The following is a 26,598-nucleotide window of genomic DNA, read 5'->3' as shown; positions in this document are numbered from 1 at the left end:
TTATTTTTTTTTTTGAAAAAGAAGAAGATAAATTGTCATCTTAAACCCATGACATTAAGTATTTCATAGCTTCTTAAAATTCAAAAGCAAATTTTGTCTTGCACAATTTTCATCTAATATTTTATTTTCATGAATAATTACTGATATATCTTAACAGAAATTATTGATAATATTAGCAATAGTTCATATTCCTACTACAATTTACCACTGACAAATTACTTATATATATATTATCTTATATAGAGATAATTACATTAAACTCTATAGCAAATACAGATTTTAAACATTTTGTTTATTTTTATTATTATTATTATTATTATTCTAATAGTTTTGGGAGAACAGGTGGTGTTTGATTGCATGGAAAAGTTCTTCACTGTGGTTTCTGAGATTTTGGTGCACTGATTACTCAAGCAGTGTACACTGTACCTGTGTAGTCTTTTATTCCTCACCTTCCTCCCACAGTTCCTCCCAAGTACCCAAAGTCCATTATATCATTCTTTAGGCTTTGCATCCTCATACCTTAGCTCTTGCTTGTAAATGAGAACATATGATGTTTGGTTTTCCATTTCTGAGCTACTTCACTTGGAATAATGGTCTCCAACTCCATCCAGGGTGCTGCAAATGTCAATATCTCATTCCATTTTATGGCTGAGTAGTATTCCATGCTCTGTGTGTGTGTGTGTGTGTGTGTGTGTGTGTGTGTGTGTGTGTGTATCACATTTTCTTTATCCACTCATTGGTTGATGGTCATAGGCTGGTTTCATATTTTTGCGATTGTGAATTGTGCTGCTATAAACTTGCATGTGCATGTGTCTTTTTCATATAGTGACTTCTTTTCCTCTGGGTAGATACCCAGTCATGGGCTTGCTAGATCAAATGATAGTTCTACTTTTAGTTCTTTAAGGAATCTCCATACAGTTTTCCATGTTGGTTGTACTAGTTTACATTACCACCAGCAGTTTAAAAGTGTTCTCTTTTCACCACATTCACACTAATATCTGTGTATTTTTTATTTTTTACTTATGGCCCTTCTTGCAGGACTAAGTTGGTATCTCATTGTGGTTTTAATTTACATTTTCCTGATGATTAGTGAGGAACTTTTTTTTTTCATATTTTTGTTGACTATTTGTATATCTTCTTCTGAGAACTGTCTGTTCATGTCATTTTCCCACTTTTTGATGGGATTATTTAGTGTTTCTTGCTGATTTGTTTGAGCTTGTAGATTCTGGATATTAGTCATTTGTCAGATGCATAGTTTGCAAATATTTTCTCCCACTCTGTGGGTTGTCTGTTTACTCTGCTAATTATTTCTTTTGCTGTGCAGAAGCTTTTTAGTTGATTAGGTCCCCCAAATTTATTTTTGTTTCTGCTGCATTTGCTTTTGGATATTCTTGGTCATGAGCTCTTTGCCTAAGCCAATGTCTAGAAATGTTTTTCTGATGTTATCTTCTAGAATTTTTAAAATTTCAGGTCTGAGATTTAAGTTTTTGATCCATATTGAGTTGATTTTTGTATGAGTTGAGAAATGAAGATCCAGTTTTATTCTCCTACATGTAGTTTGTCAATTATCCCACAACATTTGGTGAGGATGTCCTTTTGTCAATTCATGTTTTTGTTTGCTTTGTTGAAGGTCAGTTGGCTGTAAATATTTGGCTTTATTTCTGGGTTCTCCATTCTGTGCCATTGGTCTAGGTGCCTATTTTTATACCAATACCATGATGTTTTGGTAATTATAGCTTGTAGTATAGTTTGAAGTTGGGTAATGTGATGCCTCTGGATTTGTTCTTTTTGCTTAGTCTTGCTTTAGCTATGCATGGTAGTTTTTGATTCCATATGAATTTTAGAATTTTTTTTCTAGCTTTGTGAAGTACTATTATGGTATTTTAATGGAAATTATATTGAATTTGTAAGTTCCTTTTGGCAATATAGTCATTTTTACAGTAATGATTCTACCCATCCATGAGCATGAGATGTTTCCATTTGTGTCATCTATGACTACTTTCATCAGTATTTTCAAATATATATAATTTTAATGCTCAAGGAAGTTGTAAAAATAATTGTCTGCAAGTTTATATTAGTGATGTAATAGTTAATAAAAATAAATTTTTGTTTTTGAAAATTGGAAAATAATACACACTAATCATGCTTCCATAAAGAACACATTTCCAGATTTGACTTAAAAGTCCTAGGTATAAATATAAGTAACAGAGAATTTAGAAAGGTTGAGAAAATAAAATGAGAGCAAAATATTCTGAAAAGTAATCCCAAAGACAATTGTTACGGTTTGACTATGTTCCCCCAAATAGGGGAACTTAAATGTGTTGGAAACTTAATTCTCAATGCTACAGTGTTGTGAGATGAGGTCTTTAAGATGTGATTAGGTCATAAGGCTCATAAGGATTCACATAGGGAAAATATAAAGCAATTACCCCCCGAGGAACTAACACTCTAGTAGAGTAATTAATTGTATTAAAAAGGTGAAGGCACAATATCACCACATATTCAACATTTTAAAAACTTACCAGGTATGTACTAAGCACTATATATAATAGTGTTCAGAAATTATCATGTTACATGCCATTGTGGAGGTTACAGTTTAATGTGAGGAGGTGGATGTTAATCAAGAAATTAACAAAAAGTACAAAATCGTAACAGTTACTGATATGGTTTGGCTCTGTGTCTCCACCCAGATCTCACCTGGAATTGTAATAATTCCCACATGTCATGGGAGGGACCCAGTGGGAGGTAATTGAACCATGAGGGCAAGTGTTTCCCATGCTGTTTTCATGGTAGTGAATAAGTCTCACAAAATCTGATGGTTTTATAAATGAAATGTCCCCTGCACAGGCTCTCTTGCCTGCCACTATGTAAGATGTGACTTTGCTCATCCTTTGCCTTCTGCCATGATTGTGAGGCCTCCTCAGCCATGTGGAACTGTGAGTCCATTAAACCTCTTTTATAAATTACCCAGTCATGGGTATGTTTTTATTAGCAGTGTGAGAACAGACTAATACAGTTATACATGAAGAAAAGGATTAATATATAGAGCTACTATCTTGTACCATGGAAGATTCTGAGGTAGATTTGGTGTTCATACATGCTTCTCTGAAGAAGCAGTGACTGAGTTGAAATCTGAAGCATGAATATAAATGAGAGTGACAAGCATGTACGACATTCTATGGCTGGAATGGGTTTGGTGAATCCAGTGAGCTGGGAGATGGCCAAAATGGCTCATGGAAAGACTGAAATGGAATACACTGCAAAGTGCGGCTGAGTGGCAGATAAGGAGCAGACCACTGAAGACCTTAGTTCTGTAAAGGGAAAAAACACCAAGGGCCAAAGAGAAGGATGGGGTGGGAGTAGTGGAATTGTGACCTGATTGTATTTGGGATTTTAAAACGTTACACTGGCCGTAGTGTAGAGGAAAGATTAGAGAGGGCTAATGGTGATAGAAGTAGATGAGTGGACAAGGATAAGATAATGGTGGCATGGACAGAAAGAATTGGAGGCAGATCAGATATTTAAATATGAGACAAAGTAGAGATGGATTGCTAACGAATGAGTGAAAAGGTTGAGGCGGGAAAGATGTCAAGGACAACATCTAGATATCTGACTAGCTTAATTAAATGATAATGATATCATTCATCAAATTTGGGTCTCCCCCTTCCACACCCCCCTAAAAAGGACATTAGGTTAATGTTTGTTGAGATACCATAAATGACCTGTTTAGTAGGTTCTGTTAGTAAGAAATCTTCATTTTCCCTGGCCTCATATTTCTATAGAGAAGAGCTTCAAATCATCATAATAATAACATGTTGGCCTTTATTTTTACTTCTTACTCAGTGCTCTCCAGTGAAGGTGGAAATATTATCTGGTTAATAATTTGGAAGTTAATGATGTACTCATATCTCTCTCCCTCTCTTTCGTTTCTCTCCTCTCTTTCTTTTGAAGGTTTGGGGTATTTCTACATATTTCCAGAAAGCTTAAAAGCTTAATTTGCCTCTGCTATAGTGGGATAGATTTTGAATTATCCTTCTTGCTTGTTAAAATATAGACAAGTTTGTCATTTTCAGGTAGAGTATGTTGAAAGCTCGTTTTGGTCACAGAGATAACCTGTACTCTAATTAGTCTACCTGTAATAAAGCTAACACTTCAATCTTCCATTTGTCTTTCTCCTGTGACTGTCTCTTAATTGGCTTTTAACTTATGAGGGAAAGGGAATGTGATTTAAACCTCCTAAAACTCTTACATGTAGCTCACGAAATGAGTAATCTGCCTCTAGAAGTAATTGAAGCTATGGATATGGATGAGACTGCCTTGAGATAGAATCGAGAGGTAGGTGAATAACCTAAGACTGAACATCTAATCACAACTGAGTGTCAGTTCTGGTAAATGAAGATGAGGGATAAAATATATCAAATAAATTTAAACAACACAAGCATTATATTTTTGATTTTAGGAAATAGTAAGAAGCCAGACTGAAGTTGTATCCAGTGTTTCTGGTCGTGTTAGGTGATTGTGCAGGTTCAAGTGGGAAATAACTTATTGGAAGGGATATTTCTTTAACTCCTTCTTAAAGTTGAGTAAATGTTAGAAAAGGGAAGAGAATGAGCAAACCTTGAGAGGAAAAAGATAGCAGGAAATTTCAAAATCACCTTCTTCTTTCCTTTTTTCCTTAAAAATCCATCTCTAAGAACTAACGCTTGTTTAGGTGCCTTAACTTGAGGAAAAAATGATTCACTAGAAAAATTCTAGGACATTTATTTCAATGGTTATTTATATAGTCCATAGTAATCATCAGAAAATATACTCTGAAAATTAGAAAATATACCTATTTAATTTACTTAAATATTTCAAATTTCACACTGTTATTCTCTGAAAATGTAAAAGGGAAATTTCATCAAAGATTCTTAGTCATTATTATAAAGCATCATGATATTTTCAGCTTGAATTATATCAAATATATAGACTTGGCCTATAACTTACTATTGAGGATTATAGAGTTGTTTGCATTGAAGGGACTTTAGCACTTCTTTTAAGAAATCCATTGCACAAAAGGTATCACTGGAAAATTTGTTTCCCTTTGGCAAATTCTGCTGTGACTACAAACCCACTCTTGTCAATTCTTTGCTATAGCTTTGCTAGAGAGCATATATAATACTAAACTATAATATAAACTTAATTGGATTGATCCATTTATGCATTTATTGCATTTGTCTGGAAATTATTACCATAAACATTTAAATAGTAAGTTTTAACACCTAATATGGTGCTATGATGCATATCGAAACTGTTTTTAAATGCATAGAATAAAATAACTTGATTATAATTTTATGATTATCCTATCTAAGCTCCAGCCTAGTACAGGAGTCTTTTTATCACTGAATACCATTTATTAGCATATTTTGAATATAACAAAAGGGAGAGAACATGCTTGGGTTATAAGATAGATCATATTTTCGTTGGTTACAAGGTTTGTTTTCGTATTTGATTTGTCTTCTCCTAATTTTAATCCCTAGTCTGTCCTTCACATAACACATCAATACAAAAATCAATTACCAGTTTCAAGTGATAACTTTTCAAATAGATGAAGCAGTCATGGACATCACTCACACTGAAATGTTTTTTGTTTTGTTTTGTTTTGTTTGAGACAGAGTGTCACTCTGTAGCCCAGGCTGGAGTATAGTGGTGTGATCTCAGCTCACTGCAACATCTACCTTCTGGGTCCAAGTGATTCTCATGCCTCTGCCTCCTGAGTAGCTGGGATTACAGGCATGTGCCATCATGCCCAGCTAATTTTTGTATTTTTAGAAGAGACAGTGTTTTGCCATGTTGTCCAGGCTGATCTCAAACTCCTAGCCTCAAGTGATTTGCCTGCCTCAGCTGCCAAAAGTTCTGGGATTACAGGCATAAGCCAAGGTGCCTGGCACTCACACTGAAGTATTTTTAATGTAAATTCTCTATCAGTTACTACACAACTTAAAAGGTAAATGAGAACAGGTCTTTTCGTTTTTCTCACTTCCATAATTTACTCTTTCATATGGCTAGTTTCCAGATGCTGCAACTTTTACATGATCAGCTCTGAGAGCTTTATCTTTTATTAATGTTATTTATATGTATTAATCATTATTATTTAAATTATGTATTTATTTGTTGAGTGCTCTGCATGTGCTAAGATCTGTATGAACTGTTTTATATTTATTAATTTAGTAAATACCTGCTGAGTTCATTCTATATATCTGGTATTTGAATTCAGTACAGTGGACGAATATATGTATTATAGGAATTAGACTTTATGCAATTGTGGGAGGAGTTGGGGAAATAAAGATGGAAAAGGGGAAAGTTTGAGAAAAGATCACCAGTCACCCTTCCCAAAGCACTGTCACCTTTGGCATGAGAATGCTGAGAACCCAGGCACATTTGGTTGCTGAAGTGGGACTACAAATGAAAGTTTGTAGAAAATTCAGCTAGAAGCTTATGCCCCTGTAAGATCTATCTGCTCTTGGCCCACTGCTAAGAGTCTGGTAGTGGGTCCAAGGCTGCTGTTATTCAAACAGGACTAATAGTTGAGAATAAGAATTAGACACAAAGCAGAAGAGAGTGATAAGCTAGAGTTTGCTGGGTGCTCTGTTTCGGTCACTCTCTGTCTGATGTAAGTTTAGAGAGTAATGACCACTGCTTCACTTTCCTGTCCCAGATCTTGCACAAGTTCCTTTTCTGTTCAACTCTAATCCAGAACTATATAGAGAAAAGAATACTGGGCAATGTGGTTAATAGCTTAACTATTAGAGAGCCAGTAGATCGAATCTGCAAGGGATGCTTGGGATTCAGTGGTGAAAAGACAAAAAATGTTCTTGGATTCTTGCAGTTACATTCTAGTGGTAGAGTCATAAAATAATAAACATTTTATTTAATGTCAAGCAGTGGAAGTGCTGGAAAAATAATTAAGCAGAGAAAGTAATGGAGAATGATGCCTTGGAGCAGCATGAGTGGAGGATGAGAGGAGGATTCCCTTTTTTGAGTAAGGTGGATGAGAAAGACTCATCTAAGGAAATGCAAATGAGCCTTAGAGACCTCAGTGATATAATGTGAATCTTTCAATTAACTAAGGCAGATCAGTACTGGCAGAGGGTAGACAGCAGGTGGGAAAATGCTTGGTGATTTTTTGGAAGAGCCAGGCAGTGTGTCTAAAGTTGAATGAGTGAAATGGAGAGTTCTAGGATCAGATTTAGAGACCTTTCCAGGGATTCATTCAAGGAGAACATTATAGGCATGAAATGAGTTTGGACAGTGTAAGATAGGAGTCCACTGGAGAGTTTTAAGCAGAGATGAGATGAGTTTGAATTTACATTTTATTTTATTTTTGTGGGAGATCAGAGTTTTACTATTGCTCAAATCAATCTCCCCAAGCATCCAGCAATCAGAATTTTTAAGGACAACTTGGTGGGTAAGGGGAAGCCAGTGAGCCAGTAGTGCTAATTAGGTAGGAGATGAAATCATAGGGAACTGAAGCTGTCCTTTTGTGTTGAGTCTCTTCCTGAGTGGGGGCCACAAGATCAGATGAGTCAGTTAACTGTCTAGGTGGTTCCAGCTAATTCATCAAGTGCAAGGTCTGCAAAATATCTCAAGCACTGATTTAGCAAGCAGTTCAGGGAGGGTCAGAATCTTGTAGTCTCCAACTGCATTACTCCTAAACTATAATTTCTAATCTTGTGGCTAATTTGTTAGTCCTACAAAAGCAGTCTAGTCCCCAGGCAAGAAAGAGGTTTATTTTGGGAAAGGGCTGTTACCATCTTTGTTTTAAACCATAAACTAAGTTCCCTCAAAAGTTAGTTCACCCTACGCCCAGGAATGAACAAAGACAGCTTGGAGGTTAGAAGCAAGATAGAGTCTGTTAGGTTAGATCTCTTTCACTGTCTCAGTCATAATTTTGCAAAGGCAGTTTCAATCCCTCCCTTTGGGTTTTAAAACACATCGATCTTATGGTGCAGGCTATGAAGATGGGACAAATCCTGCCATCTTTGTAGAGAGTAGATTCTGGCGAGCCAACGCTAGAAAAATGGAGTCTAGGTGAAAAATGGTGATAGCTCAAACTGGGAATCTAGTTTATGTGGTAGAAAGAAATAGTCATAGCCTGAATCTATCTTGAAGGTAGAGCTATATAATAAGACTAGCTGATAGATCATTGTTTAAAAAGCAAATGGAGTTAAGGATCATCCTAGTTTTTTTAGCAAATAAGTGAATTTTGGTAGTATTTGCAGAGATGAGTAAGAATGGAACACCGGTGAGTTTAGGAGATAAATTATTCTCTATTAGAAGTTAGAGATTTCATGTTGATAAGGCAGTTACAAAGAAAGGAATTGAGGTGAAGCGAGAAGAGATGGATCTTGAGGTATACATTTTGTAGTTATTCAAGTCCAAAATATGTTTAGGGACACAATACTAGAAAATCAGTGGGGAAGATCATGTAGAGTTTAAAAAGTGAAGAGATGTGATATTCTTGTGGCAAAGATTGTGTAGAGTTTAATAAGAGAAGTGTTGTTACATTCTTATAGCATATGCTTACTTGGAGGGAGTAACACTTCTTATGCATAACCTGATTTATATCCTATTTTCCTTCACAAAATATTTGAGCTAATGTTCAATAATACTTTTGGCACTCCAGAATAAAATGCAAACATAGGGTAGTTGGGTGCAAGAGAGAACCAGGGTAGTTAAATTTTGAAGCCAAAAGTAAGTTAGCACAGGTGTATTAAAAAGAAATGATGATAAAGATGAGCTGAAGATTTTTTCACAGTGTCCAAAACAGGAGGAGCAACTCAATTAGTCAAATTTTGTTAGAAGATTTATAATATTCATAAACTTAAAAATAAAAAAGAGAAATGGAAAAGGAAGAATTGCTCTGGAAATATTTGGGAAGGCTCTGAACTTCTATGCACTTGAAGTAGTGTTAAATCAATTTCATTTGAATTGCCCGAGATATTACATAGTATGGCAGGTGATATTTGGAATTCTTGTGACATTATGTTACTGAAATGAAATTCAATAAAAACAGTCCTACAGGGACCCAAGCAGTTTTATACATGTTTGTAATTCTCTAGTAGTCTGTCTTGATCCAAGATAAACTTCATTTATTTCAGGTAATCTTCCACAAAATTCTGTCAACTAGGAGCTTGATAATTATTGCAGAGGAAAGAGTTATTCTTTCTTCAAAGAAACTGTACTTCTTTCTCTTTCTGTTCACGTGTATAACATATGATACCATGTATTATATTTTTCTATATTCCTTGGGATGTTAAATTTAGAACTGGACAATACTCCAAATTCCCTGTGATCCTAGTTGATATGACAGGATGACCAACTCCTTTGGATAAAATAAATTGGATTTTTAAATTTAGTTCCAAATTTTTGGGAATGAGAAATATTTTGGTACTTAAGAAATGCTCATGATGATGACTATAGTGATAAAATGGAAGTAGTATTTTATGAACAATGACACATAAGCAACCAATATGTAGTACTTAGGAGTAACTATAAAACATCTTTAAAAGAACTAAAATTTAAAAAACCCTCAGTGTAATGAATATGAGAAATAAAAATCTCAACATCAATACGGGAGTCAATTTAACAATATTTTCTCACTATTTCTACAGGGTAATAATAGACTTTTTAACTGAAAAAAAATACAAGGACAAACTTCTAGTTTCTTCTCATATTTCAATAAAAATTGTATATTTATAGCGGCAGTCCTAACAACAAAAAATACTACTTTTTATACTCTTCTGATTAAGCAAAAATTCAAAAGTTGCTTGTACACAGAGGAGCTAATAATCATTATTAAGTATACTAGGATAAAATAATTTAATGAATGAGAAAAACATAATTCCCATGACTATCTAAATTATATTTTAAACATTAAAATTAAGTCTTATATTGTTATTAAACATTTGTAAGGCAGTTAAATTTTTAATTGTGTTGAATTCAGCAGAATCTTTGACATTATTATAATAATTATAAGATGAATTTTCTTGACTACCAAGCCAAAGCAATTATATCAAATAGTTTAAATACAGTTTCCTGTAGAAAAAGAAGTAAGGAAGATGATTTTTTTTTCCCACATGAGTATCGTTATTAAGTAGACAACAGCAAATACAACCAAGAAAATCCATCTTTGAAGTGTGCTAAAGGGTGGCTGGTTTAGATATGGCAATTAATCACTGCATTATTTATAGTACTTAAGGAACAGCTCATACTACATTAATCAGGGATAACTTCTGCTTAATTAACAAGGCTGCCAAAAAATGTCAAACATAAGCACAAAAACACAATGGAATAAAAACAAGAAAACAAGTGTTAGCTAGCAACTGATCACCACAAAATGAAATTTTAACTTGCATCAAAATATTTTACTTGCTTGAACTTTTATACTTTAGCTGGATATTTCATGAAACAATGATTTCTTCCCAAGGTTGAAAAGGGTGTTGTTTAAGACACATAGTAGCAAAATAAGGTAATCTACATGATATGGTGTTTCACTTCTGACCACCTCTTCTCTAGCATGTTTGTGTAGCTTATTCTCTCTAGGCAACTGCCTCCTTTCCCACATGGATTGGGCAGGCATTACTGAAGTGCCAAAAGAGACTGTAGTTAGACTGCCTAGTTTAAATTCTGGCACCATTATGTCCCAGCTGTGTGATTTAAAATAAAGTAATCAGCTTCTCTGTACCTTCATTTAATAATTTACCAAAGAGATGAAAAATGTCAACTAACTTACAAGGTGGTTATGCAAATTAATATATTTAAAGCATTGAACAGTCTGTAACTACTCAATATATATTAGGTGTTGCTATTATTTGTATTGTTTTGTTTTGTTTTGTTTTGTTTTGTTTTATCAGGAAAGTTATCCTCTACCTTCTCTAGCTTTCTATAGTTCTCTCTTCCTTAACCTATGACAGGTAACCTAATCCCGCCTACTTTCTTTCTCTTTAGCATCTCACTTGAACACCTGAGCAACTGCTGTATGCATAGTACAATGCAATGAATACTTTATGATTCAAACACACAATTCAGGTTTTCTATGTAACTTGTACTTCATACATCTGTGGCATGTAGTTTCTCAGATATTTGATCAGTTTCATACCTCCAAAGTTATGTCACTTTTAATTAAACTATAACTAAAAAGAAGACCTTGGGTCATTCTCTGACCACCAATACTGAAATACCTAGAATAACACAAATTCCTAGGACTTATTTGTGCACAGAGTGTATGATAACATGGGATACAAAGAACTTTTATGTGATGAGCTGAAGCAGGACAATGGTATTCAGGGTAGATAAGGTATATGCTTTGCTTAAGGATGTGATAAAATAATGTGACATAGCTGGGAATAACCAATAATTGTAGATGTTTACCCGATCTAGTGTGTCCATTTTAAATCACAGCAGCAATCAGTATTAATGTTAAAACAAGGAATTACAAACATAGTGAAACCTTCAGATACACAGAAACGATAGCTTCATCTAAATCCAGAAGGTACTGCTTAAGTGAGGTTCTGTAAATACTCAAGTATATGAAGAGCAACAATATGAAATGCTTCCTCCTTGGAAATGCGATCACAAAGAACAAGAGCAAATATCTTTCCTTTCATTTGTTGAAACACTGTTTATTATACATTATGTGAAAATTATCACATACATTGTTTTCACCTTTTCTTTCCACTGATATAAGTGTTTGTTCATGGACCTGAAGGGAACTCCTCTCTGTTTTATCACTATATAAACCCTAGACATGCAAAAAGCATAAGGTCACCTCCTAGAAGAAACCTTCCTAGATTATCTGACATGAAAATCATATTTAGTAAGTGAGCCATCCAAGGGCTCATATGTTTTAAAATGGAGGAGGGTGAGTATAACTATGTGTGTTAGTGTCAGGACACAGGGTTTTGTCCAGTGGTATCAGAATTACTGGGTTTATGTCATTTCCCTTCAATTTCACCTACTAGGAACTCAGATCACATTGAATTATTAAATAATGGACTTGAATTCAGTCTTTCATGTGTTTGTTCTATTTTTGGCTTAATGTCTTAGTAACTTCTTGTACTCTGCTCTGGCTCAAAATATCAGAAGGATGCTCAAAATAATACATACATTTTCATCCTTGTATTAGTCAATCTTACATTCTTTCATATTGGGTTTGGCTTTAGTGGCTTCCAATTACGGGACCCTATCAGTATTTAGACCACATTCTTGATCTATTATGTTCCCTGAAACATATTACAAATATATTTTGATGAATGAATGAATGAATACATGAAGGGTTTGGGAGAAACAGCTCCATGAAAATGAAAAAGGTAGCATATAAACAAGTTTGTTGAGTTACAGACTAAATTACAACCCACGTTATTGATAAAAAACTGTTTTCTTGTTGTTAAATGCTCTATTTTCAGTCCATCTCAGATGATATATAGAAAAATATACTACTTAAAGCTAATGCAATGAATGGTCCCCAAACTTTCTATTTTGCCTTATTATAATTGTTGATGGAAAATTCAATTTTTAAGAAAATGTAAATAAAGAGATCATGATAAGAGATGACTTTTTGAAAAGGTAGCAAATAGAATATTTTATCAACACAGCAACAAAAAAAGTTAAAAATAGAGCGAATAGACCAAGTTATCTTGGTTTCACTTGATTGTTAGGTTTAATTAAATGAATATAATAAGCCCAATACAGTACAAAGTTTTATAGTAAATGAGTTTTATAGATTTTCTTATCTTAATCAATGCAAAGTTCTTGTTGTGTTTTCTACTATAATTGAAAAACAGAAAATATTTTAAAGACTTACAAAAAATCAAGCTATTGCTAGGGAAACAATCTACTCCGTGCTTCTTTGGAGAATAGAATTATTTTGTTTTCAATATTTGATCAATGCTAATAAAAATAATAGTTTTGGGCCAGGCGCGGTGGCTCATGCCTGTAATCCCAGCACTTTGGGATGCGGAGGCGGGTGGATCACGAGGTCAGGAGATCGAGACCATCCTGGCTAACATCGTGAAACCTCGTCTCTACTAAAAAATACAAAAAACTAGCCGGGCGTGGTGGCGGGCGTCTGTAGTCCCATCTACTCGACAGACTGAGGTAGGAGAATGGCATGAACCTAGGAGGCGGTGCTTGCAGCGAACCGAGAACGTGCCACAGCACTCCAGCCTGGGCGACAGAGCGAGACTCCATCTCAAAAAAAAAAAAAAAGTTTTGAAAAACATTTTGTTTGGCATTTATTTTTCAAGTTTCTAAAGAATTTACTGGAGGCATTGTAAGAAATTCATCTTTAATTCTTATTCTCTTTTTTTTTTTTCTCTCTTAACTTCCGATATTTCTTTTGGTACTCCTGTCACAGTTTCTAAATTTTCAGTAAGGAAAACAAAAGAGAATAGAACTATAATAGGTTTATTTTTTCTCTGTGGACAATTGGTATATTTCCATATATTATTTTCCCATGATATTAAGAAAATATAACATTTATCATAATTTTCTTTTTATTGGACATTTTGCTTTGGATATTAAGTTATAACTATTGTTATTTGCTAATAAGAACATGTAAGTAAACTAATTTACTTTTATTTACCATATTTTATAAATTAAACACATAGATGTCAGAGACATTTTGTGAAGCTAAGACCTATGCTTCCTATCTTTTAATGTTTATTTTACGATGCCACTTCCATGATAGTTTTTTATTTTTATATATGCACAGTAGGTGTATAAATTTTTTGAAAACATTATGAATTTATTTATGTACATGTTCCACAAACTTTTTTTTTTTATTATACTTTAAGTTCTGGGATACATGTGCAGAACGTGCAGGTTTGTTACTTAGGTATACATGTGCCGTGGTGGTTTGCTGCATCCATCAACCCATAATCTACATTAACTATTTTTCCTAATGCTATCCCTACCCTACCCCCAACCCCCAACAGGCCCCAGTGTGTGATGTTCTTTTTCTTGTGTCCATGTGTTCTCATTGTTCAATTCCCACTTACAAATGAGAACATGCGGTGTTTGGTTTTCTGTTCTTGTGTTAGTTTGCTGAGAATGAAGGTGTATACATTAATGGGGTACATGAGATATTTCGATGCAAGCCTACAATGCATAATAAGCATATCAGGGTAAATGCGGTATCCATTATTTCAATCAAATATCAAATATCCCAGTCTCTTGCAACTATCATTCTATTTTCTGTCTTCATAAGTTCAATTGTTTTAGGTTTTGGATCTCACACATGAGTGAGAGCATGTGAACTTTGTCTTTCTGCGCCTGGCTTATTTCACTTAACTTAATATTCTTCTGTTCCATCCATGTTGTTGCAAATGACAAGAACTTAATTCTCTTCTATGCCTGAATAGTACCCCATTCTGTATGTGTACCACATTTTCTTTGTCCATTCATCTGTTGATGAACAGCTTAGGTTGCTTCCAAATCTTGGCTATTGTGAATAGTGTTACAATAAACATGAGAGTACAGACATCTCTTTGATATACTAATTTCCTTTCTTTTGGAAAGGAATACAGCAGTGAGGTTGCTAGATCATATGGTAGTCTATTTTCAATTTTATGAGGAACCTCTATATTGTTCTCTATAGTGGCTGTAGTAATGCAATTTACTCGCCACCAGAAGTGCACAAGCGTTCTCTGTTCTCCACACCCTCGCCAGCATTCATGATTGCCTATCTTTTGGATATAAAACATTTTAAGTGGAGGGAGATGATAGATCATTGTAGTGTTGATTTGCATTTCCCTGATGATAAATGATATGTAGCACCTTTTCATGTACTTGTTTGTTGTTAATATGTCTTCTTTTGAGAAATGTCTATTCAGATCTTTTGCCTAGTAATTTTTTTAATCAGATCATTAGATTTTTTCCTCTAGAGGTGTCTGAACTCCTTATATCTGGTTATTAATTCTTTGTCAGATTTATAGTTTGCAAATATTTTCTCCCATTGTGTGAGTTGTCTCTTCACTTTTTTGATTGTATCCTTTTCTGTGCAGATGCTTTTTAACTTGATGTGATCAAATTTGTTCATTCTTGCTTTGGTTGTCTGTGCTTGTGGGTTATTACTCAAGAAATTTTTGCACAGACCAATGTCGTAGAAAGCTTCCCCCATGATTTCCTGTGGTAATTTCAGAAGTTGAGGTCTTAGATTTTATCCTTCAATCAATTTTGATTTTATTTTTGTATATGGTGAGAGATAGGGGTAGTTTCACTTTTCTGCATATGGATATCTAGTTTTCCCAGCACCATTTATTGAAGCGACTTTCTTTTCCCCAAAGAATATTTTTGGCATCTTTGTCAAAAATGAGTTCACTGTAGATGTATGGATTTGTTTTGGTTCTTGGTTCCCTATTCTGTTCCATTGGTCTCTGTGTCTGTTTTATGCCAGTACCATGCTGTTCCGGTTACAATAGCTCTGTAGTAGTATTTAAAGTCAGGTGATGTGATTTTTAAAGTTTTTGTCTTTTTGCTTAGGATAGGTTTGGCTATCCGGTGTCTTGTGATTCTGTATACATTTCAGGATTAATTTTTCTATTTCTCTCATGAATTTCATTGGTATATTGATAGGGATTGCATTGAATATATAGATTGTGTAGTATGGACTTTTAAATGATATTGATTCTTCTAATCCATGAACATTGAATATCTCCATTTTTTTGTGTCTTCTTCAATTTTTTGCATGAATGTTTTATAGTTTTCCCTATACAGATCTTTCACTTATTTGATTAAGTTTATTCACAGTTATTTTATTTTATTTGTAGCTATTGTAAATAAGATTACTTTCTTGATTCCTTTTTCAGATTGTTTGCTCTTGGCATATACATACGCTGCTGAATTTTGTATGTTGACTTTTTTGTCTTGCAACTTTACTGAATTTGTTTATCAGTTCTAATAGTTTTCTTGTGGACTTACTAGGTTTTTCCAAATATGAGATCATATAAGCTGAAAACAAGGATAATTTAAACTCTTCCTTGGAATTTGGATGCCCCGTTATATTTTTCTCTTGTCTGATTGCTCCAGCTAGCACTTCCAGTACAATGTTGAATACCAGTGGTGAAAGTGGGCATCCTTGTCATATTCCAGATCTTAAATGAAGGCCTTTATATTTTTCCCATTCAATATGATACTAGCTGTCGGTCTGTCATATATGGCTTGTATTGTATTGCAGTATATTTTATCTATCCTCAGTTTGTTTATTTTTTTTTTTTTCATGAAGGGGTATTGAATTTTATCAAACACTTTTTAGGCATTTATTGAAATGATCATTTTTATTTTCCCTTTCATTCTTTTTATATGATGTATCACATCGATTTGCATATATTGAATCATCCTTGCATCTCTGGGATAAACCCATTTGGTCATGATAAATGATTTTTTAATATATTTTTGAATTTACTAGTATTTTATTGAGGATTTTTGCATCAGTGTTCAATAGGGATATTGACCTGTAGTTTTATTTATTTATTGTTTGATGTGTCTTTTTTTTTTTTTTTTTTTTGGTTTTCCTATCAGAGTAATATCCTTCAAAGATGAATAAGAAAGACTTTCCAGAAAAAAGACTTTCCGTCTCTATGTTATCTTGAATTTCATTTAGCTTCCTCAAAACAGCTAGTTTGAATTCTCTGTCTCCCCCGGATTGGTTTCTGATGCCTTATTTAGTTCACTTGATGAGGTCATGTTTTACTCTTGATACTCATGGATGTTCACTGATTTCTGGGTATTTATTGTAGTGTTCACAGTTTATGCTTGTTTGTACCCATTCTTCTTGAAAAGGCTTTCCAAATATTCAAATAGAATTGCGTGTTATAATCTAAGCCTTTGGTCACTGCAATTGGGTCTGCATTGGGGGAACCCCAAACCCAGTAATGCTGTGACTCTTGCACACTTCTAGATATACCACTTTGGTGGTCTTGGATGAAATCCAGGTGAACTGCCTGGTTTACCAGGCAGAGACTCTTGTTCTTTTCCCTTACTTTCCCCCCAACAAGCGGAGTCTCTCTTTTCATGCCGATCTGCCTGGAGCTGGGGGAGGAGTGACACAGCATCTTTGTGGCCACTACCACTAGGACTGCTCTGGGTCATGCCTAAAGCCAGCACAGTATTGGATCTCTGCTAAGATCCACGGCGACCACTGCCTGGCCACTACTGATGGTCATTTAAGGCCCAAGAGTTCTTTAGTTAGCAGGTGGTGAATCCATCCAGGCTGGTGTCCTTCCTTTCAGGGTAGGGAGTTCCATCTGGCCCAGGGTGGGTTCAAAAATGCTGTTTGGGGGCCAAGGTCTGAGTCACAAACCTTAGGAATCTACTTGGTGCTCTATTCTGCTGCTTCTGAACTGATAGTCAGTCTGAAAGACAATGGCTTTCCCACTCTTTCCTCTCCTTTCTTCAAGCAGGAGTCGTCTCTCCTCATGGCCGCCACTAATCCAGGCCTGTGAGGTACTACTTGACTACTGCTGGTGTTCACTCAAGGCCCAGTGCTCTTCAGTCAGCTTGTAGCAAACACTGCCAGGCCTGAGTCTCTCTCTTCACTGAAGTGGGCTCCCCTGTGGCACAGTGCAAGTCCAGAAATGCCCTTCAGTAGCTAAGACCTGGAATCAGGAACCCCATGAGCCTGCTTGGTGCTCTACATGCTCTACACAACTGTGGCTGAGCTGCTACTCACGCTTCAAGATAAAATCCCCTTTACTCTTCCCTCTTCTTTCCTCAAACAGAAGGAGTCTCTCCCCGTAGCCACTGCAGCTGGGAATGTGCTAGGTCACACCTGAAGCCAGCAGGGTACTAGGTCTTCCCAAGGCCTGCAATGAGTATTGCCTTCATCTGCTGATGTTTACTCAAGGCCCAAGGGCTCTTTATTCAGTTAGTGATGAATCCTTCCCAAAATGGGTCCTTCCCTTAAGAGTAGCAGCTTTCCTTTTTCTTCAAGATGTGTCTAGAAGTATCATCCAGGTGCTGGGGCCTGGGATGGGGGCCTCTGGACTCTGCCTGGTGCCCTATTCAAATGTGGCTGAGCTGGTATCCAAGTTGCAAGACAAAATCCTGTTTATTCTCCCCATACCCCCTTCAAGTAGAAGGAAGGAGACTCCCAGCGCTGCAAGCTGCACCACATGGGGTTGGGGCAGGATGACGCAAGGACTCCCTCAGTCACGCCAGGCAGTGCCTTACTGTGTCATGTATACCTCAAGTCCACTGGCTCTGGACCCAGCACAGCACTAGGATGTGCTCAGGAATTGCAGTCCTTGCGGCCTAGACTGCCTTTCAAGTTTATGTAGGTTGCCAGAGTGCTTTAGCCTGTGGTGGTGGGGCTTGCCAGAACTTAGGTTCCAACTGCTGGGATGGACGATTCCCCTCTGGCTCGGTCTTATCTAAGTGCTTCCTCTGTGGGTGCCAGCTGAATTTTGCCCCGTGTTGCTTTCTGCTGGAACAGACACACTGAGTTCCAACACAAAGTCCCACAATCACTGCAAGCACACAGATTCTCTCCCTACTTGCTGCTGGTGAGTTGGGGAGGGGTGGCATTAGCAATTCAAGACTGTCTTTCCACCCCCTTCAGTGCCTTTGTCCTCAATATAATGTTAAAACCAGGTACAGTGATTGATCACCTGATTTTTGTATCCTATGGAGGTGCTTTCTTATGTAGGTAGGTGTTCCTGTGGGGAGGATGAATACTGGAGGGTTCTATTCAGATACCTTGCTCTACCTTCCTTTCCTAAAATCCTATTTTAATTTATCAAATCAGTAATTAGTTTGTCATCTTCCTTAAAAGATAACATACACATATTTAATGAAAATTAAAAGAGAGCAAGCAAGAACAAAAATAGGAATAAATAAAAAAGAAGAACATAGAATTAGGCCAATAATGCATATCATATACTTTACACAGCTGGATCATGGATTTAACTTTCAGTTTTCTATAAACCCACTTCAAAATTGTTACACAATTCATGCTGTCCGTAAATTTGAAACTAGTTATTCTTTGAGATAATACATTGTTCTCAGTTTTCTCCAGTAATGATATCAGAGTAGAAATTTTCCAAGTAGAGTGGCTATTCCAGACACTGTGTGACATAATATAATTATTCTCAGCAGCATCCTTTCAGGAGATTCCACAGTAGTTTTCATGAACTGTTTTTTTGCCTGTAGTCCCTGATGGCAGCACAGCAAAAGACGGTCCAGCCAGAGCAATTTTGTAAGTTTGTAGAGTGTAACAGAGGCACTTCCTGACTGACTGGATCAAGGAGTATGTGTATATTTAGGATTTGAAGTAGCTTTTTTATTTCTCAAACAATGTTCTGTTAAATGGCGTTAAACATAACCTAACAATGCATTTGAGATTCTGCTGTTTGCCTTGCACCTATGGTAAATTCTAATGTCAGTTAAAGTCAGACCACAGGACTTAAAATATAATCCAAATGAGATTGATAGGTGTCATAGATTTAGGTCAAAGATGGAGAGCCTAGAAAGGACAACAGCTTAATTTGAAGATATACTGACCTCCTTTGGAGGTCAATTAAATAGAATACAGATAGGGTAATTTTATATCATTTAATTTTCACATAAATCAATTTTGATGGTTTAAATAAGTTTTAATATATTTGAAAAATGAATAGCAAATTAAATAAAGTATTTTCTAATAATATAAATTTTTCCAAGAGGGAAACTAATATAATGTATAGATAGATATAATTCGATAGGTCTCTCTGAAGTCAACTGTATTTCCTACTGGATACGTGAGAAAATGTTCATATGAAAATTTAGCAACCTTTAATCCCTATAATGCTGTAGAAAACTCGAGTATTTAAAAGTAGAAAATTACTTGCTGTCATTGATCACATCAGAATGGAATTCAACAACTCAAATGTTAGCATTCTTACTTTTACACTCTAAAGGCTAAATAGCATAGGAAAATACATATTTATATCCAAGATTATTATGTCTTTATGATAGCAGTATATCTTCTATGTTTTATTTACATAGGATTATGTACCTCTTCATTTTTAATATTTATTGAGCCCTATGTAAGTTGGCATCCCATGTGCAGTTTTCCTAGAGGTTTCTTTCTGTTCCTGGGCCACCAAGCCGCATTTGTGTTTTTATTAGTGGCAGGGTTAATAAGACCCTTGGGACATTTTACAAGTTTAGCTATAAGGTATATAAATTATTTCAAACTGAGTGTACCTTTGTGATTGAAGGAGTTTATGACAGAAAATAGTAAAATGTAACTGCTCAAAACATAAAGGGTCAAACTTAACTGAAAGCAGTATCCATGGAGATGATTGGGGAGATGTGAAGAAGATAGATGAGCCTTTTACAGTGGAAGAATGTGCTACAAGTGTCATGAGTATTCATCTGTCTAGAATAGAGTAGATAATAGTTCCCTTCTTCATTTATGTCATACCCTACTTGAGTCTGTCTGGAACTAGACCCTGTCTGGAATACAAGAAACCAGAGTGAGACTATGTGAATCACGACTTATTGAAGTTGCTAGCATGTTGAGCCTAGAGAAGAAAAGCTTTTCACTATTTTCTACAAGAACTTTCAGAGCTTTTATATAAAATGTACTTCCAGTTTTCCATGCCATTGCAGAGAAGAGTGCGAGGGTTCATGGATGAAACTGTAGTGAAGGAGACTAACTCATTGTGGGGAACAACTCTCTATGATTGATTCTGGAATTGCCTGCCTCAAGAGGTGGTTTGTTCTCCATCACTGGAAGCATCTAGACATAGGATGTATTTGTCAGGATTTGCATAGAGAGATTTTATCAGAGTAGCTTGATAAACTAGGTTCTTTTTATCCTTGCATTTCCTTTGGACCTTATGATAGATTATGTTGTTGTATCTGAGATTGTTTGGTATAGTTTTAAGAAACTGGAATTGGTGTGTCATATGAGAAGATAATAGCAGGCATACGAGACTTCACAAGGAAGTTTTGCTGACTAATGAGAATTTGGGATTATAGTTCATGTTGTCATAGTGAAAGAAATATTAATAATGGTAGATCCTGCTTGCTATGAATGTGTGCCACAAAATTATTCTATTAAATTCACAGTTGCTTTTAAATTAATAATTCTTGGAGGATAAATAATGGCAATGTGTATAGGTAACCATCATTATATAATACACTTTTTGTGTGTGGGCAACAAACATTTAACTAAGTAAATATGAAAACACTAACTGTTGACCTTACCAAAAATTCAGGGATTCCTGTGTCAATTAATTACAAATTCCTCAAAATACTAAAGATGTGGCAATAAAAGTCTTGAAATGTTCCCATTTTCAATATTTAATTATAATCAATTTGGTATTATAGGGCTAAAGATTTCAGTACATATTTCTGGGCATCTGATTTTATTTTATTTATGAAATACTACTACTATTTAAACTTTCTCAGCTTTTTTTGTTTGTTTGTTTACATTTTTGAATTTGTTTAACTGACATACATATCATTTTCTATTTCTAACTGTGAAGTGTACAGATAGTCTTGAACAAGTGCTATCTACTAGAAGATTATTAAGAATAATACATTGCCTAATAATAGTTATGGCATCTCTCTTAGATTGCTTGTGTATATGAATATATATATGCAACTATAAATGTGTGTTAAATATGTATTAGACATATTAGACTTATTTCTACATATATTTAATATTGAAGACAAAGGAAAACAATCTCTTAAATGCCTGATACTTTGATAATTTATTAAGGAATAATTTATTTATGATATGAGAATAATGTCTGTTGGGTCGATAAGTGGCGTATTTATTTAAAATTATGTGTATAATCTTTATCATATGAAATAGTATGTAATGAATGTTTTATGTACTAAATATAGTAGTATAAAATATATTAACAAGTTTGATTTAGCTGTAGATTTGGCTATAACAACGTTTAACCAACTCAACCAAATGTATAAATTCTTTAAAAATGAGTAAATTTTGAAGGACAGATTCTAGTTAATTTATAAACTATGTGTCTATAATTGACTAAGATGTTCATATTTAAATCATGTGGGTCTTATACCAATTAAAGAGAAATTTTACTTTAAATTGTAAGATTCTTTAAATTCTAAATAAATAAAAATTTGGTGCACTGACCTTTTACAAATTGGACTAGTACTAGCATTTCACCTTCAAATGATCTGAAAAAAAAAAGATTCATTTATATTTCTCTGGGAATGCTTATTTTTATTTTTTATTGTGAGACAGAGTCTCACCTTGTAGCCCAGGCTGTAGTGCAGTGGCGCAATTTTGGCTCATTGCAACCTCCCCTTCCCAGGTTCAAGTGATTCTCATGCCTTGGCCTCCCAAGAAGGTGGGATTATAGGTGTGCCTCAAATCGCCCAGCTAATTTTTGTAGATGGGGTTTCACCATATTCCCCAGACTGGTCTCAAACTCCTGGCCTCAAGTGATCTGCCCGCCTTGGCCTCCCAAAGCGCTAGGATTACAAGCATGAGCTACTGGGCCCAGCTGACTGCTTAAAGTACTATTATTAAATGTTTGAGTGGTTCTGGAATTGACGTCTTTAATATGCTGATATTTGATTATTCATATGTTCTTTTCTGCTTAACCTCAAAGGTTTCACTAACAAAATCAATATATATAAGTTATTACTCAGACATGAAAACACATTTAATACTAACTTCTTTCTATATCACATCTACATGGCAACTTGTGGATATTGAGACTCCAATACATTGGACTGCTTGGGCTCAAGGTAAACCACCACTTTAAGAATTAATACCTGAAGAAAACAAAATTGCCTAGATGTTTTATTGCTTATTAAAATGATTTATACCTCAATATTAGTTTCAGAGCCCTAAAGTCTTTCTTTGAACTCTTTTTACTTGTATTTTTTCTTGAGTCAAGATTACATACTTTTTTAAAGTTAATTTTTCTGATTTTATTCATTGGACTTTTACTGGGCTTAGTGTGCCACAATAAATAATTTCCAAGAGTATTTAAGGCTGTTAAGTATTTCCTAAGACCACTTATAACTTTCCATCATTGGCATTGTAGTTATTTTATATGTAAATATGCCAGAAATAACACAAAAAAAGTTTGTCAATAAATTTCATGAACATCTCACCATTTTTTTTTCCTTTTAAAATCAGGACACAATTTATACAACTGCAGGTTTGTGTGTCTAAGCACTAAGCCAACTATGTCACACAAAATTTACACTTACTTTAAAAAAAAGAAAGCAGAGGGACAGTATGATGTATTTGTCATTAAAAGAAAAATAGGCTGCCAGGACTCTTGGAGCATATACTCAGATGCAATGATTGATTATCATCTTACTGCATACATTTTTTTGTGCTCCCATAGTCTCTAGCCTTTATCTTAATATCTAACTCTCATTTTCTTGTCATTTTCTTTCTTTTTATTTCATAGTGTATATGTGATGAGGCATCTAAAGTCAATATTGGCATTATATTGTAAGAATTCTATTAATTTTTATAGAATAGTATTTATATGGCATTTTACCTTCTGTGTGTGTGTGTGTGTTTCTATACTAGTATTATAGCCACAGGCACATGTTCATGCTGTTTTTCTCAACTCTTTGTTAGTTACCATGGCATCTACTTAACTAGCGTCTTCTTTTAATTGAAGAATCCCAGTTATTCTAGGAGAAAGTTGTATTTTTGAATTCTCTTATTTGATCTGATCTAACCCTCAAGAAGAAAATCTGTAGATACATGAATGCTTATTCTTTTACCAATGTCCCCTGTGCATCTATTCGTGTAATATCCCATGAAACAATATCAACATTTGGTTTTCTAGATTATTGCCAGTACTTTGAGATAGTCACATTATATACTGCCTCGTCTCCAACACTGGTGCCTTGCATACCATGAATATAACGTAAAAAGGGGGCATTTGCCTTTTCTTTTTAAATATAATTACAAAAGTCTCTGCTGCAACATAATAAATGACAAATGCCAGAATATATCCAAAAAAAATTAGCACATGTGGACAGCAGGTTTACCTAGATGTTTATTTTTGCCCTTATACATTTTTGGAGGATTGAAACATTTTTGGTATCACTTTTGGTATTTAAACAAACATAAATATTTTCTCAAAAAGTGAAGACTTTTTTTTTTCAGACAATTCTATGAGAAATTATTGACTTAACAAATCACAAGTTTTGTCACGTATGCCATATTTGTTTGTTTGTTTGTTTGTGAAAGGATTTTCATTATTAGGCAACTGTAGCACACATCATGTATCCAGACTTTAGCCAGTTATGATCACTCATCATCTAGTAAAAGTAGTTAATGTTTGTATAAGGCTTATTACGTGCCAGAAACTCTTCAAATTACTTCACATCTCTTAACTCATTTGATCTTGTTAACAGTTCTACAAAGTAGATGATTTAATTTTTGTCGTTGTATTGATGAGCAAAATGAGTCTAGCAAGTAGCAGATGGGTAATTTGAGTCCCAGACTCTCTTGCCCTAGAATTAGTTTTATAATCACAATGTCGTGCTGCTAAACAATTGAGATGCATCATTCCTGACAATCTTTGCCTTTACCCTTCAAGTACCATATCGGAATATAAAAGTGAAGGATGACACTTTCCAGTTGAAGGTTCAAGGCTGTTGTCTGAAGTTTATATTATTTGTTGGAAATCTTTATCAGCCATGGAGATATTGAAGGAGATTTCATTAAACTTTCATGTTATATAAAGCTGAAAGAGTGTTTTAAAAAGTGATACATAAAATAACAGATTTGGTATTCAAAAGGAGCAATGGTGGAAATTCAACAATCAATATAGCAGGGATAAATGTAAGTTGCTACCTTTGAATCCAATAAACCACGAAACAAGTATGAAACAAGTAGAGCATAGGAGGGAGCTGGTTTAGGAACAAGCCATGGGAAGAGGTCTAGGGGATTATGATATAGACTAGCCCCAGTGTGGTGTGGTTCCCCAAAGAACAAATTCTGTCTTAGGTAGGCTGCATTACTGTGTTGTGATTTATTTATTGAATAATCTTACCTTGGTTAGTGCATAATTCTAAACTTTTTCCAATTAACATTTGTAGCTCTGCTATTGTTAATCATTTCCCGTGCTTTAATGTCACCGTGAACACATTTTTAATTGTTTTCTAATGTTTTGTTACTAAAATGCATATAAAACTCTCATCCCATATTTTTTGTTTGTTTCTTTTGAGATGGAGTCTCCCTCTGTTGCCCAGCCTGGAGTGCTGGGGCGCCGATATTGGCTCACTGCAACCTCTGTTTCCCGGGTTCAAGCGATTCTCATGACTCAGGCTCTAGAGTAGCTGGGACGACAGGGTTGCGCCACCACGCTCGTCTAATTTTTGTATTTTTAGGAGAGATGGGATTTTACTGCGATGGCCAGGAAGGTCTCGAACTCCTGACCTCAAGTGATCAGGCCGCCTCAACTTCCCAAAGTGCTGGGATTACCGGTGTGGGCCTCCACGCCTGGCTTTATCCCATATTTGATTTACATTGTATGTTCTTACCTCTCCTTGGTGTGACCACAAATTGAGACCCTAACAAATTGGAGTGTCGAAGAAATACCACAAGGTCTGACTCTGAGATAAATGTCTCTTCTTTCTCTTTGATGTATAGTTGTTCCAGTATGTTAGGTCAGAAAAGAGAGAGCAGAAAATGCTAAGTGTATCTTTATTCAACATTTACTAATATTATTATTTATTTGCTTTCTCTGCTTTGCAGACTTCTGTGTGGCTCTCTTATGAGGCTCATTCGTGAATTCTTTAGAAGACCTATTACAAAGTTCTCTGATAAGGGAGATTCAGTCTGAATCCAAGCTGGCTAGCCTCCATTAGAGTGAACCCCAAGCTGTACACACTGTTGGAATTTGTTTTTGAGGTCTCCTCAGTTACTATCCAGTGGCTCTAGGTCCACTACATTTTGTATATTTACTTGACTCGTGTCGAACTTATGTAGAGTTACTACTAAGTCTACAGCCTGTTCCATTGCAACACCTTGCATGGGTTGGTGGACCACTTGGGTGAAATGCAGAGAATATCTGCTCTGCATGAATGAGTAAGAGCAGAAGTTCTCAAGTTTTACCTGATAACCTTCGACATAACACAGATTCCTTGATTTGCTCCTGTGCTATCCCTTTTAGGATTCTATCCAACAGATCTGCTGTAAAGCCTGACGATTTCGTTTGTTTTTTTTTTAAGCACTTCAGCTAGTCAGCAAGGGTTCAGAAACACTAAATTAGATTACCTTACTCAGAATCCTATGATTCTATGTATTTTTTTCCTCCTTAAAAGTACTTTTATAACTGTGATATTACTTTAATATTTTAAAACAACCATAAATAAGATTGCAGATAGTAATGCATTGGGTTTGCAAAAATAACTTTAGATAAAATACATTCCAGTTTGTATTTATGTGATAATACATTACCTCAAGACCTCAAAAATAGATTTGCTTTGTGTATGTGGTTTCCTTCTATAAGTGAATAAAACTAGTCCAATGAAATAAAGGGTTAAGACCCCTTAGAGGAAAAGGAAAATAAAATTATCTTCAGAAATGGCTATGGTAACACCTCCCAA

At 35.1% G+C, this 26,598-nt stretch overlaps 1 protein-coding gene across 2 annotated transcripts in view; it reads left to right on the top strand.

Annotated features, from left to right (window-relative positions):
• The window catches only part of GRID2 (glutamate ionotropic receptor delta type subunit 2), a 1,538,331-nt gene that overhangs the window by 119,244 nt on the left and 1,392,489 nt on the right, over positions 1 to 26,598 (top strand). The gene's annotated exons all lie outside the window — the stretch shown is intronic.

Source organism: Theropithecus gelada, chromosome 5 (genome assembly GCF_003255815.1).
Source record: "Theropithecus gelada isolate Dixy chromosome 5, Tgel_1.0, whole genome shotgun sequence".
In the NCBI taxonomy this organism is placed as follows: domain Eukaryota; kingdom Metazoa; phylum Chordata; class Mammalia; order Primates; family Cercopithecidae; genus Theropithecus; species Theropithecus gelada.
This window is presented reverse-complemented; position numbering and strand designations above follow the sequence as displayed.